We start from the raw sequence: 12,870 nt of genomic DNA on the forward strand, positions 1-12,870 counted from the left end.
AGAACCTCTGGCAGAAGAAATGCAATGCATGTCAGCCTATGCAAGCCCAGAACTCCAGGGTATTGTGTGGAGATTTAGCACATTGATCCAGGTCCCCAGTATGCTTGTATTGTTCAGATACCTGGGCAATGCTATGGGGCACCGCATTTATTAGCTCAAGTGGCTACCCCAACACAAAAACCAGATGAGGACCCCGAAATGTTTTTAACTCATTGGGGACTCATGCAGATAATGGCAGGAGTTGTCACTCGTGCTGCAGGGGATGGAGTCCTAGTGTTACCAAATCTGCCCATTACTTTGGGGTGTGCTCATTTATTAGGGATAGTTTCTAGGGTCTTGGTGATTCTGTCAATGTGCTGCTTGTGTTACTATACGGAGCTGTATTTCTCCCTTCTGCAAGCCCTCACCCCCAGTGGAGCTATCTTGCAGGACTCAATCTCAATGGGACTGGGTTCCTCCAGTCACCAAATCAGTCATACACACAAACACACACAAATTAACGTGACACGCCGGACCTGGCCGGGCTGATCAGCATGGACAGGCTGACACCCTCATATGCCAAGAATCAGTTCATAAGAGCAACAATAAAATGCAGTCAGACACAAGCACACAGGTAAACAGAATCCCTCTGAATCCGGCTGGGTGTCCAGCTGACACCCTCATGGGCCAGCATTCAGTTCATAAGGGCACGTCTGAGTCAAACTGGGTCAATCAGCCTATACAAGCTGATCCCCTTATGTGTTTCAAACTCAGCACGTCCCAATCTTTGGCCTCTTGATGAGCAGACCCCACAATAATTTGGGCTTCACAGGGATCTTTAGCATAGGTAAAAGAAGCGTTGCTGCAGAGTACGGGAGGAAAGAGAAGCAGAGAAGGAAAAATATACCCAACTACTACCAGTTTGACTATAAAAGTTATTTATTGCTAAGCATATGAAATATATAATAGTACTAGTAGTAATAGACATGCAAAAGAAAAACAAACACCAACAATGACAATACTACCCTGGTTTCACTAAGTATTTGGGGAAACTTAGCTCAAGCTTAACTGATACAGTTCAGGTTCAGAAGTTTATGCCTAGAAAGAAGACAGAGAACGCTGGGATCTCACCTAGTCCACGGTACTCAGGCTGCAAAGCTGACAGGCACAGTCCGTAGCACAATCCTTGAAGAGAGAGATGATCTGTTCTTCCAGCGTCCCAAGAACGACAGGGGATGGTGTCAGCACAGGGGTTTTCTTCTTCTCCTTCTTTCCTCCTGCTTATACTTCTTTTCCTTCCTTTTCCTCTTCCTCTTCTCCCTCTAGCAGCACACACACTTACAGATTTTTATACCCTCAGTTTAGCTGCTTCGAAGCACCCTCAGTAGTGTAAATCATTGTCTTTTCTATTGACAAGGGGTTATCTGGTTTGGACCATCTCAGGAAACTGATTGATAATCAGGAAACACTTAAGATTAGGGAGTAACCCAAATACTTGGGAGCCAGCTTGAGATTCCTATGGGTGGCAGATATACTGATGGGATATCTCATGGTTTCTTCAGGAACAATAGATAGCTTGCAGCATCAGGATTTTGGATTTTTACTTGTTGTGCACAAGCCTCAGCTTAGCATGACTTTTCCAGATCTTACTATAGTCTTTTAACAGACTTAAAACAATTATTGGGGTGCTCATAACCTTTTGTGGAGAGGACTCCCACCAGTCGTCTCGGGAAAGATATGACAACACCTGGGATTAGGGCTCCAGCAGGCTGGATGCTGTGATGAACCCTTAACCATTGTTCAAATGTTGCCCATACCCCCTCTGACTCGGTCTCTTGCCTCAGCATTCCCTAACCCGGCAACCGAGTTTTAGTCAATCAAGTTTAAATAGGCCTCCCATAGTGGGACCGGGGAATGTACGGCCCGAGATGCCTATTAAACTTAGAGCTGTGTGTGTGTGTCTGGGGGGGAAAAGTCCTTAGCAAATCCAGATTAGAACTGGTCTGATAAATGCTGAGCTGGGTGTGTGTGAACATGGGTTGATTAACATTGGAAGCACAGATTCCCCATCATGCAGCGCTCTCCTGCTTCTCTGGTCCCAGAATTCACTGCAGTCTCTGCTTCAGGCTTTCTGTTTTCCATCTCTCATGTAAATGAGACCTAGGGCAGTTGATTCACTCGTCACCCTTATCTGGTGAGGGTCTTAGGTGCGTCTCTCACTGCATCTTAATCAGTTTCGTTTAGGTAGAAGAGGCGGGGGGGTGAGTCCTTTGTGAGTTAGACAGACTGCATCCTGTACCAGGGTTCCCCAAGAATACAGAGCTGAGACGTAACACTAGATGACATGGTTTTCCCAGTAGAGAACCTACAAGATTGTGCAGCAGCTACACAGCCAATGTATGAAAATAAATTAGGTATCTGGGGTGACAGACATCCAACCATGCTAGCAGAATTGAGATACAAAATCCAGCAACTAACACTGCATGCAGTTCCTTTAAATGTAACCATCAAGAAGGAAAGGGCTCTGGTAGTGATGGCAAGAGACCAGGTCACCTATTCTAATGAGAGTGGTGGAAAGGGAGGCTGGGTCTCAGGACAAGGTAATGGGGGTAGAGGAAGAGGGAGAGGTAAACCAGATGTAAAACCTTCAATCAAGAGCCACCACACTGCCTGGCGTATCTTAATGGAACATGGCACAGATAGAGGGAAGTGGGATGGAGCTCCCACCTCTGATCTGGTTTTAAAGGCATTTGAGTTGTTGCAGTCTAATTCTAAACAGCCAAAGGGACATAGTGTGCTGAGTGTGCAACTAAACCCAACAAAGAACCGCCCAATGATGTAGGAGCCCAGTCATGGCAGTTCATTGGCAACATTAAATGGGACCTCAAGGGGAGACCATACATTTATGTCCAGCAGGAACTGTGGAGGGTTTTAAAACCATGGGAAATTAAAACCATGGAAATTTAAAACCATGGGAAATTTAATTGACACCACCAAGGTGTTAGAAACAATGATTCTTGGGTCTGATTGGCTATTTGAAAATCAAATAATAATCGATTTTCCAAGAAGCAAATTGTGGAGAGTGGAATCAATTCTCCTCCAATCTTGGCAGACAGACACAGGCACTATCATAACCAGAAAAGCCCATGGGATAGCCCTCACTGCTGAACAAGCAAATGAGTGGAAAAATACATTTCCTGCAGTGTGGACAAAGAAAAAGACTGACTGTAGTAAAATTAAAGCCTGTGTGAAAATTGTGGGAGAGTGTGTCCCACCCCAGAAACAATATCATTATCCGAAAGAGGCAGAAGCACAGTTAAAGGAAATAATCCATGATTTAGAACAGGGGTGGGCAAAATGTGGCCCAGGGGCCAGATGTGGCCCACCAGGCCATTCTATCTGGCCCACAGGGCCCCTAAAAAATTTAGAAAATTAATGTTTATCTGCCCCTGGCTGCCTATCATGTGGCCCTCCATGGCTTGCCAAAACTCAGTAAGTGGCCCTCCGCCCACAATAACTACCCACCCCTGATTTAGAGGCACAAGGGATTGTTAAAAAGACTAACTCCCCATTTAATTCTCCTGTATGGCCAGTATTTAAGGCAGACGGACACATTTGGAGGTTAACTGTTGACTACAGGAGGATTAACAAGGTCACTGTGCCTATGGCACTGATTGTAGCTAATATGACAGAGGTAATACAAATGGTGCAAGCCACCTCCAAGTATTTCTCTGTAATAGATTTGGCTGTTTCTTTGCAACACCTCTCTATCCAGATTCCCAAGATAGATTTGCATTCACATTGAAAGATCAGCAGTATACCTTCTGTCGGGTGCCCCAGGGATTTCACAATGCTCCTGCCATCTGTCACCATCATGTAGTGAGCATGCTGGATCAGCTAGATCTGCAAGATAGATTTCAAATGTCTTCATATGTTGATGACATTCTGATCTTTGGACCAACTGAGCAACAAGTTAAACAAGTAACTGAAAGGGTGCTAGCTCTTATTCAAGAGACAGGATTTAAAGTAAGCCTGGAGAAAGCTCAGCTGGTCCAAACATCTGTAAATTGCTTGGGAATGGTAATTGGAAATGCTGGAAGACAAAGAGATCAGAGAAGGATTAGGGCACTCATAGATATGCCAGCCCCAATGGACACTCATGCCTTAAGGGTCTTATTAGGTGGATTTAATTTTTTGAGACTGCACATATATAAATATGCAGAAATCACACTTCCCTTATGGAAATTGCTAAAGAAAAAGAATCAATGGGAATGGGGCCCAGAGCAGGAAAATGCTTTAACAGTCTTAAAGCAGAAAGCATTAATGGCCCCAGCCCTCTGCTTCCCTGATGAAACTAAACCATTCACCATATGCTTGGCAGCCAACGATGTGACATTAGCAGCTACTCCGCTGCCGAACAACAAGGAAAAGAAGCTAGTGCCAGTAGTGTATGAGTCATGAAAACTACAGGGGGCCGAATTAAATTTTGACCCCTGTGAAAGAGAGTGCTTAGATGCCGTGTGGGCAATTCAATCCTTTGAACCATTCACTGGGATTGCTCCTATAACAATTCAAAGCACACACACACCCCTCAAATATGTGTTATCTGACAAACTTGTTGTGGGGGGGAGGCAGGAGAAGGTTTCAAGCACCGATATGGCACAAAGGACCCTCATTCTAGTTAGTAGAGGAGTCACTGCTGAAACCATTTCAAAACCTGACATGTTAACCCACGCTTTAATTGAAAAAGGGGAAAAACATGATTGCCCTGAGGTTACTCTGGAACAAAGAATAGTCCTGATGGAAGCTCCCCCTCTCACATAATTGGACACTTGAGGGTGAGAGAATCACATCTGGTTTACAGATGCAAGTTCTATGATGATTCAAGGCAAGCGATACACTAAGTATGCAGCAATTAGTTTGGGGGGAAGAAATAATCCAAGGATATCTTAAACAGGGCTCCGCTCAGCATGCGGAGCTACATGCTATCTATCAAGTCCTAAAGCAATATAGAGAAACATCACAGAATATTTACATCTATGCAGACAATGATTTCTGTGTAAAAGGGATACAGTATTGAATGCATGACTGGAACAGGAATGAATGGCAGGGGGCAGATGGAAAAGAGATAGCATACCTGGCAGAATGGAAATGCAGCTATGATTAGGTTCTCAAAAATCCTAACCAGTTGAAAATCCAACATGTAAAGGCCCATACAAAAGGTATGGATCTTGAAGCAACATGGAATTGGTGGGCAGATGGAATAGCCCGACAATATAAGACGACAGAAATATCAGTTCTCACTAGAAGTCAGGGAAAATATAAAATCCATCCTGATGCCACCAGCCTAGCAGCTGACACCAACTTGTTTCACACACGGGTCCCTGGAAAAATAAAGAAACAATAGTTAATTAATGTAGCACATCAATTCATGCACAAAGGGGTGGAAGGGACCCTAAAAAGATTGAAACAAGTGACTGAGTGGGAAGGGATGAAAGATGTTGTGAGAACTTGGGTTTCTAACTGCATTCAATGTGCTATGAATAAGGCTTGACCACCATACCAAGCATCCTAATGTATCAAAGGAGAGTTGGACCCTGGCATGGGTTGCAAATAGATTTCATTGACAAACTCCCAAGAAGTAAGGAGGGATTTCAGTATCTCTTAGTAATCACTGATTCGTTTTCAGGATGGGTAAAAGCTTTTCCAACTAAAAACAATAGTACACACACAGCGGCCAAGAAACTTTTTAATGAAGTGGTGTGTAGATTCGGCACCCCGAAGATCATCAACTCTGATAACAGGGGAGCCTTCGTGGGGGGAGAATTTCTCAATGATGCTGCAGGCTTTAGGAATCACCCAAAAATTTCATATTCCATATCAGCCACAATCTTCAGGACAAGTGGAACAAATGGATCAGACTACCAAGAAGCTTTGAGAAAGGTATTTAACCAGGTAAAGATTGGCTTGACAGACTGCCACTAATTCTAGCAGCAATTCACAGTAGTGACAGATTGCAGATGGAGATTCAACCATATCAGATATTATTTGGACATTCAATTACATTAATGACAGATCCCGAATGCATCGGACAACTCACCAAAACCCCCCAAATCACACAATATGATTATTTTCAGTGGTTAAAGCAACTACAAGAAGACAATTATATTCTGTAATATAGAATAAATCAAGCCATCGAAAAGATGAGCTCAAGGACCCAGTTAAAGGATGTATCACAGCTCCCAACATGGGATGCAGGAGACCAAGTTATGTACCTAAAATTAGGTAAAAAGACCCATGCTTTGGAGCCTAAATGGACCGGTCCTTATTCCACAGTGGAGCGTCTTAGTCCTTTGGTCTATCGCATGGAGAAAGATGGGCAATTCAAGTGGGTTCATGTCCCACAATTAAAGCTGTTTTCTTAATCGGTAATTTTTAACACCTTTCTTTTTTAGATGTGTTTCCACTGACCAACCACATGATGGCAGGACCTGAATGGTGGATACTCGGATTAAATGTTCTTGCTGTTGGTGGTATGTTAATCTGTTTTTGTTGCTTGTCAATGGAAGTATTCATTCATGCTTTCACATTAGCTGGCCTTAAAACTACCACACGGGGTCACCTGTTCTGCCAACCTTAAGGATGTTGTGTGATGCTGGTGGCAGAATGGCAAATTTGGTTGCACAGCGAAGTGCCTCAGTGGCTAGATAACCCAGAATTGCCACTACCCCATAAAGATCCCAGAAAGTCCTCTTCTGTTCCACTTTTGTGGAAGACAGACATTAAAGTCCAGATTCTATTTAATCTATTAGACATCTAAGTGGATTTAAGTGTCTCAGTGTAATTCTATTCCTCCCTGCTTTAGTCCCTGAAAAACTATATTGGACCTACCTTTATAACAGGGTTGCCAACTGTCCATAAACAGCAGACAGCAACAAAAATGATTAGAAGCCTTGAAACCATGACTTATGAGGGCTGGTTGAAAAAACTGGGATTATTAGATTTGGAGAAGAGGGATTTCAGAGCAGTCTTCAAATATCTGAAGGGTCTTTGATACCTGTCATGAAATTTACTGTCAGTAACTTTTAGCTGTAAAAATAGAAACAGGCTAAAGATGCCTATCCATGAAGTCCATAAAAATGAGAAAACTAAGCAACTGTGAGCTTTATTGAATTTTTTATTGTCAGAAAGAGTCTGGAGGCAAACACTGATGGACAGAGAGAGCTGAACATCACCACTTGGTGCCCAAGCAAGAGCTCAGCACCATGCAGGGAGCATTCTCTCAGGGCTTTATAGCCAATGGGAGCCTCTATAGCTTCATCCCCCTCCACCCTCAGCCATGTGCTGCTGCTACTGCTACTTCCAGTTACCTGCCTGTAACATTGCTCAACTCACAGGCAGGCAGACAGTGGTCCTTCTTCACACATCCATGCTGGGACATGGGGGAGAAGGGCTGATCTGATGGAGATAAGGCTAGGGAGGTGAGGGGTCAGCACAGTGAAGAGTGTGATTGGGAGCATGTGGGCGAGTAGGGGACCCTTGGGTTAAGGATAGCTTGGTGTAAAACCATTGCCGCAGTCTAACAGGGTTGCCAACCTAAGGCATTTTTCTTTACTGATAACTTGCAAACTTTTTACCAACAACCAAACTTTTTTTACTATGCTTGGTGTTAAGCCTCTCAATCTGAACGAGACCTGGACCTGGCAGGAGGGTTATATTTACATTGTGTAAAACATATGTCAGTCAAAAAGCTTGGTTGTCAATATATAAAACTGTCTTGGGTTGGCAACCCTGCTAGATGCAGAGTCATCCAACACTGAAGAATGTGGGTCCCACAGTCATTTTCATGGGTGGACTGTGGTGTGACAGAATCTTATCCTAAATTCTCCCTCAAAAGGCTATGAGCTCTGAGCTCAGAAGAACTATGGGCCCTACGTCAAGCTGAGATTTCCATACCCCTGGATCCACTTTAGAGATCAGGGGAGCTTGAGGCTAAAAACAGAGGATGCATTTCAAGGTTTAATCTGGGGATAATTTTCCTAGGATTTGACTTGCATTAAAACATGCCAGGAACAATTATTCACACATGCAGATGGAATAGCAGCTACCTCAAATTAACCTTGAGTGTCCCTGGGAGCAAAATATTAATTTGGATACTATGCAGCAGAGGCCAAACCAAGATTTGGCAAAGAGGGTGGGGGAGCAGCCACCTACACTGCAGGGTTGGCTGTACCCCAGCTCTCAGCCTCCTTTCCTTTCCCCCCTCCCCACAACCCACCAGTGTGGGAAACCCATGCTTCAGGAGCCTTTGGGGACTTTTTAAAGTCTTTTTTAAGAATCTGTCCTCTGTTTTTAGCCTGATAGAGTCCATGTGATAAGCAGGGATCCTGGTTTTCTGTGATAAAAAAAAAATCCCCAATTTTCAGATCTAAAAAAGTAACCTCAAATCCACGCTTTTCCATGATTAAAATGAAATGATTAGTGGTGTTTCATTTTAATAAAAAAAATAAGGGGATTTAGGGTTACTTTTTTTAATCCAAAAATTGGGGATTTATTTTAAATCAGTGAAAACCAGGATCCTTGGTCATCACTAGACCCAGAAGGCCAGGAAACAGCCAGCAAAGCGAGGTGGCAGGACACCAGGATGAAGAGGTGGCCATTAAATACAAATATATAAAAACGGTCACCTCTTCAATGGTCCCTTTGGGGTGCAGCCCTGTGCATGTCCCTTTCTGGGGCATAGGCACCCCCCGCAAATACAAACACACATGACCTGACCATCTTCACCCAGGCAGCGCTCAGCCCCTGCAGACGCTGAGGGCAGGCCTTCAGTACCCCTTCCTACACCAGCTGTGAAAGGGTGAGCACTGGCTTGGCTGCTCCACCAGCAGCATTTGGGAGAAGGGAACAGTTCCCAGGCAGAAAATATATAAGCTCCCATATATATATGGTTCCCATAATGCGGGGGGTGTGCGCACACATGCTTATAGGAACTTATACATTTAATGGTGTATAATTTATGGCACAGTCCAAATGCTTAAGTGTCACATTCCTTTTCTGCTTCTTCCTAAGAAAAATCACCTTCATCTTACAATTGTATTGCACCTGATAATGGCTGGCTTGTTCATAGGTGGTGCATACTCAGTCAGGGAATTTCTGTATGTGTGTGTGTGTCTGTGCATGTGCGCACGTGTGTGTGTATAGGAACTAAAATATTTAACGATGTGTATATGTGTGTGTGTGCATGCGTGTGCGTGTGTAGAGGAACTTATATATTTAATGGTGTGTATATATGTGTGTTTGTGCATGTGTATAGAAAATTATACTTTTAATGGTGTGTATATATATGTGTGTATGTGTGTGTGTGTGTGTGTGTGTGTGTAGGAACTTATATATTTAATGGGGGCATATAGGAACATATATTTAATGGTGTTTGTGTGCGTGTATACATATATACACATGCATACGTGTGTGTATCTGTGTGTGAGTGTGTGCATGCATGTGTGTGTGTGTATAGGAACTTATATATTTAATGGTGTGTACATATGTGTGTTTGTGCATATGTATAGAAAATTATACATTTAATGGTGTATATATATATGTGTGTGTGTATGTGTGTGTGTGTAGGAACTTATACATTTAATGGAGAGCATATAGGAACATATATTTAATGGTGTTTTTGTGCGTGTATACATATATACACATGCATATGTGTGTGTATATGTATGTATATGTGCGTTCACACACCATTAAATATACAAGTTTATACAAATGCACACATACAACATACATACCACATGTGTTCACACACACACACACCCCGAGGGCGAGACTATATACCTACATACACGTATGTAGATACACACACACACATGTACGTATATCGTCTGCACTGGGTGTCCGCAGGGGGCGGGCGGCGCGCGGGTGGGGGCAGGCGGCAGCCCCAGCAGGGAAAGTGGGGAAAAAAACGTTCTGCCGAAACCCGGGATCGAACCAGGGACCTTTAGATCTTCAGTCTAACGCTCTCCCAACTGAGCTATTTCGGCTGCTGTAGCAAAAATCTTACTGACATCTAGAAAGTCTTCTATGTCACTGCCCTCAGTGCAGCTGCCCAGCCCGCATCCCCATCGTTCTTTTCTGTTAGGAAATGCTCATAGAACCGCCCCCCCTCACAGCCCACGTGCAGCTCGGCCACCTCATGGTATTAAGTAGCAATGTGTTAACTCAGGAGAGATTCACTGCTTCTCTATGATGAGCACAGCATCTGTTAGGTACCTGTTGCCATGCAGGGATGTTATAGGAGAGAATATTAAATATAAACGAGATATAATAAAAGCATAATCATCTCCACTTTGTTGCGATGGGATAATTTGAAACAAAACCACATAAAAGACCTTGGGTAAAAAAAAAATTTTTTAAGGGTATATAAAGCATGTTACTGGCCAGTTCTCATTATTTTGAGATGGATGCAGAATGTATAAATAAAATGAAGGGGTAGTTTTTATAAGCCAGTTTCTATTAAACAATGTTATTTACTGCAAAGGGTTAAAAAAATACAGAAATTCCCAGCAAGTTTATTTGGGCAGACAGACTTCTGAAAAAAGTTTATTTCCTGAAAAAAATGTTTGTGGGGGTCTCCAGGCTAGGATGAGTGGATTGAGTTCATTGGCAATGGAGTATAGACAGACCTAGGGAGACTTTTCTTCAATTAGGAATCAAGTGAGGCAGAGTTCATTTAGGTTATGTTGGGGCCTTGTAACTGTTGTTCCGACATTTGAATTTTGGGAAGAACATAAGAAATAGAGAACTCTAGTAGCTTACCACCTTTTTTGCATGTGTATTGCTAAATAGACGAGATAAAAATTGTACTAATAGATTATTTATTAATCCAACACTTTAGGTAGATGGATACATAGATAAATGGATTGCTGGATGATTGAGTATTGTAACTGGGGTGGGGGGGTGACAGGGGCAGCATCCCCAGGTACAGCCTTTGTAGGGGATCACAAAAGTAGCTACTGCTGTAGTGGCAGCTGACTGCTGCCACAATTAGCGCAGGAGCTGGTGCTGCCCAGGGCACGGACCTGCCACACTATGGCTCTGGTGGATGAATAGCTAGACAGATTTGCATTCATCACTTGATCTTAAATCTCTCGCTCCCATCACCTTTTGCATAGTCGCACTTTGTGAACAGCCATGCAGCTCTTTGTGTTGAACATCAATCTCCTCTCTCTGAATCAAGAGAAACCCTTTGATTGAGCCAACCATGACCTCTTACTCCAGACTTGAGTAGTTTTTGGCTGGGCCCTTCTTCACCTCCATCATTTAGCTCCTGTACTGGGACATCCTGAAGATGAATCAGGGCTGCCTGCATGCCCACTACGAGCTGCCCTCTCTGAAATGTTGCATGCTCCAGCCATCGGGCCATTGCTGTGTGCGCTATAGTGATGTCTAACAGGCCTTCCTCTTCCATCGGCCTCAGCCACAGCCGTTGTTCCTGCTCAGACAGTGAGTGTACGCTAACAACATGGTTTTCTCCAATTTAAAAAATCCCCAATTTTCAGATTTAAAAAAGTAACCCAATATCCACATTAATTCACATCAAAATGAAACACCACTAATACATAGATTATATATATATATATATAATCTATGTATTAGTGGTGTTTCATTTTGGTCACGGAAAAATGTGGATTTTGGGTTACTACTTTAATGTGAAAATTGGGGAGAGGGTGTTAATCAGAGAAAACCAGGATCCCTGCCAGTGATGATATGCAGTCGCTGATACAGTGACATGCACTCAACAGCGACATGTAATCAGTGCATCTACAAGCTCACATCCTTGGTCTGTTTCAGCTGGGCCAAAAGCAATTCACTTCTTCTGGGCACCTGGCCTGCTGTTCATCCCAGGCTTCCATCCATCTGAGACTTCAAGTCAAGTGCCAGCTATTTCCACCGAGGAAAATGTATCAGTCTGGGCCATCCAGGTGGAGGAGAACTAGAAGATGGCCACCTGGTCCTCAAAGTGTGATTATGAAAAGGGTGCTGGGAATGGGGGATTTCAGTCTTTTGGTTATGATATAAGATGACTATTTGGTTCTTTTTTTAAGACAAAATGTATAATATAGCAAATTAATGCACATTTTAGTAAAGTTATGTTTGTTTTTGCTTTGATCTGAAACTGAATAATATACAGCTCTATGCTCCTATCACATTAGAAGCTCTTTTAGTTTCTTTTCACCTGGAGAGAAATATGTATTGTGTGGTATACAACAATGCACCACACTAGCTGCACTCCCCTTCTCAGAATCCTAGATTCCCCCCCATGTATTTCATAGTATTCCAGAGGGAATTACTTGTCAGAGACTCCCCTATTTATATTTCTCTTCATGTTTAGGGAGGGAGAAAGACCAGCTTGTAAGAGATCACCTACTACCCACTTGTTTGGCTGATTCAGCTGTCAGAAACCACATTCTTTTTAATAGCAAGCAAGATGCCTAGAGATAAAAGCCATTGCTGGAGATGCACATAACAGAGGAAGGAAGATCCCAAGAAGGAACCTTGTGCATTGATGACTGAGTATTACATGGCATCTTGCAGATAGGACATTACACTGAATATTTAAATATAAGATCAACTTTCTTTCACTAGGCTAAGCACTAAACCTGCAAGCAAGTTGTGCTATCCTTCCTATAGCCATACATACTCCTTTGTTTTTGTCCTCTTAAGCCCCTTTTTCCACTTGCAATTAGTTTGTATATCCTAAAGGGAAGGAATCCTGCTAAGAGTTGTACTGGAAAATGCAAAGTAGATTTTGGAGCATCATTTGTAAGATTTAATAGTATTTGCCTTACCAAGAACGAGGGACAAGAGAAAGAGTATGCATCCAAG

General features: G+C 43.0%; 1 non-coding gene across 1 annotated transcript; it reads right to left on the reverse strand.

The window, feature by feature from the left end:
• Positions 1–9,952: 9,952 nt before the first annotated feature.
• TRNAF-GAA lies at positions 9,953–10,025 on the reverse strand. Its single transcript has one exon. It is a non-coding gene; the product is annotated as a tRNA-Phe (tRNA).
• Between the last annotated feature and the right edge of the window lie 2,845 nt (positions 10,026–12,870).

This window comes from Alligator sinensis, unplaced genomic scaffold (genome assembly GCF_000455745.1).
Source record: "Alligator sinensis unplaced genomic scaffold, ASM45574v1 scaffold740_1, whole genome shotgun sequence".
NCBI lineage: Eukaryota > Metazoa > Chordata > Crocodylia > Alligatoridae > Alligator > Alligator sinensis.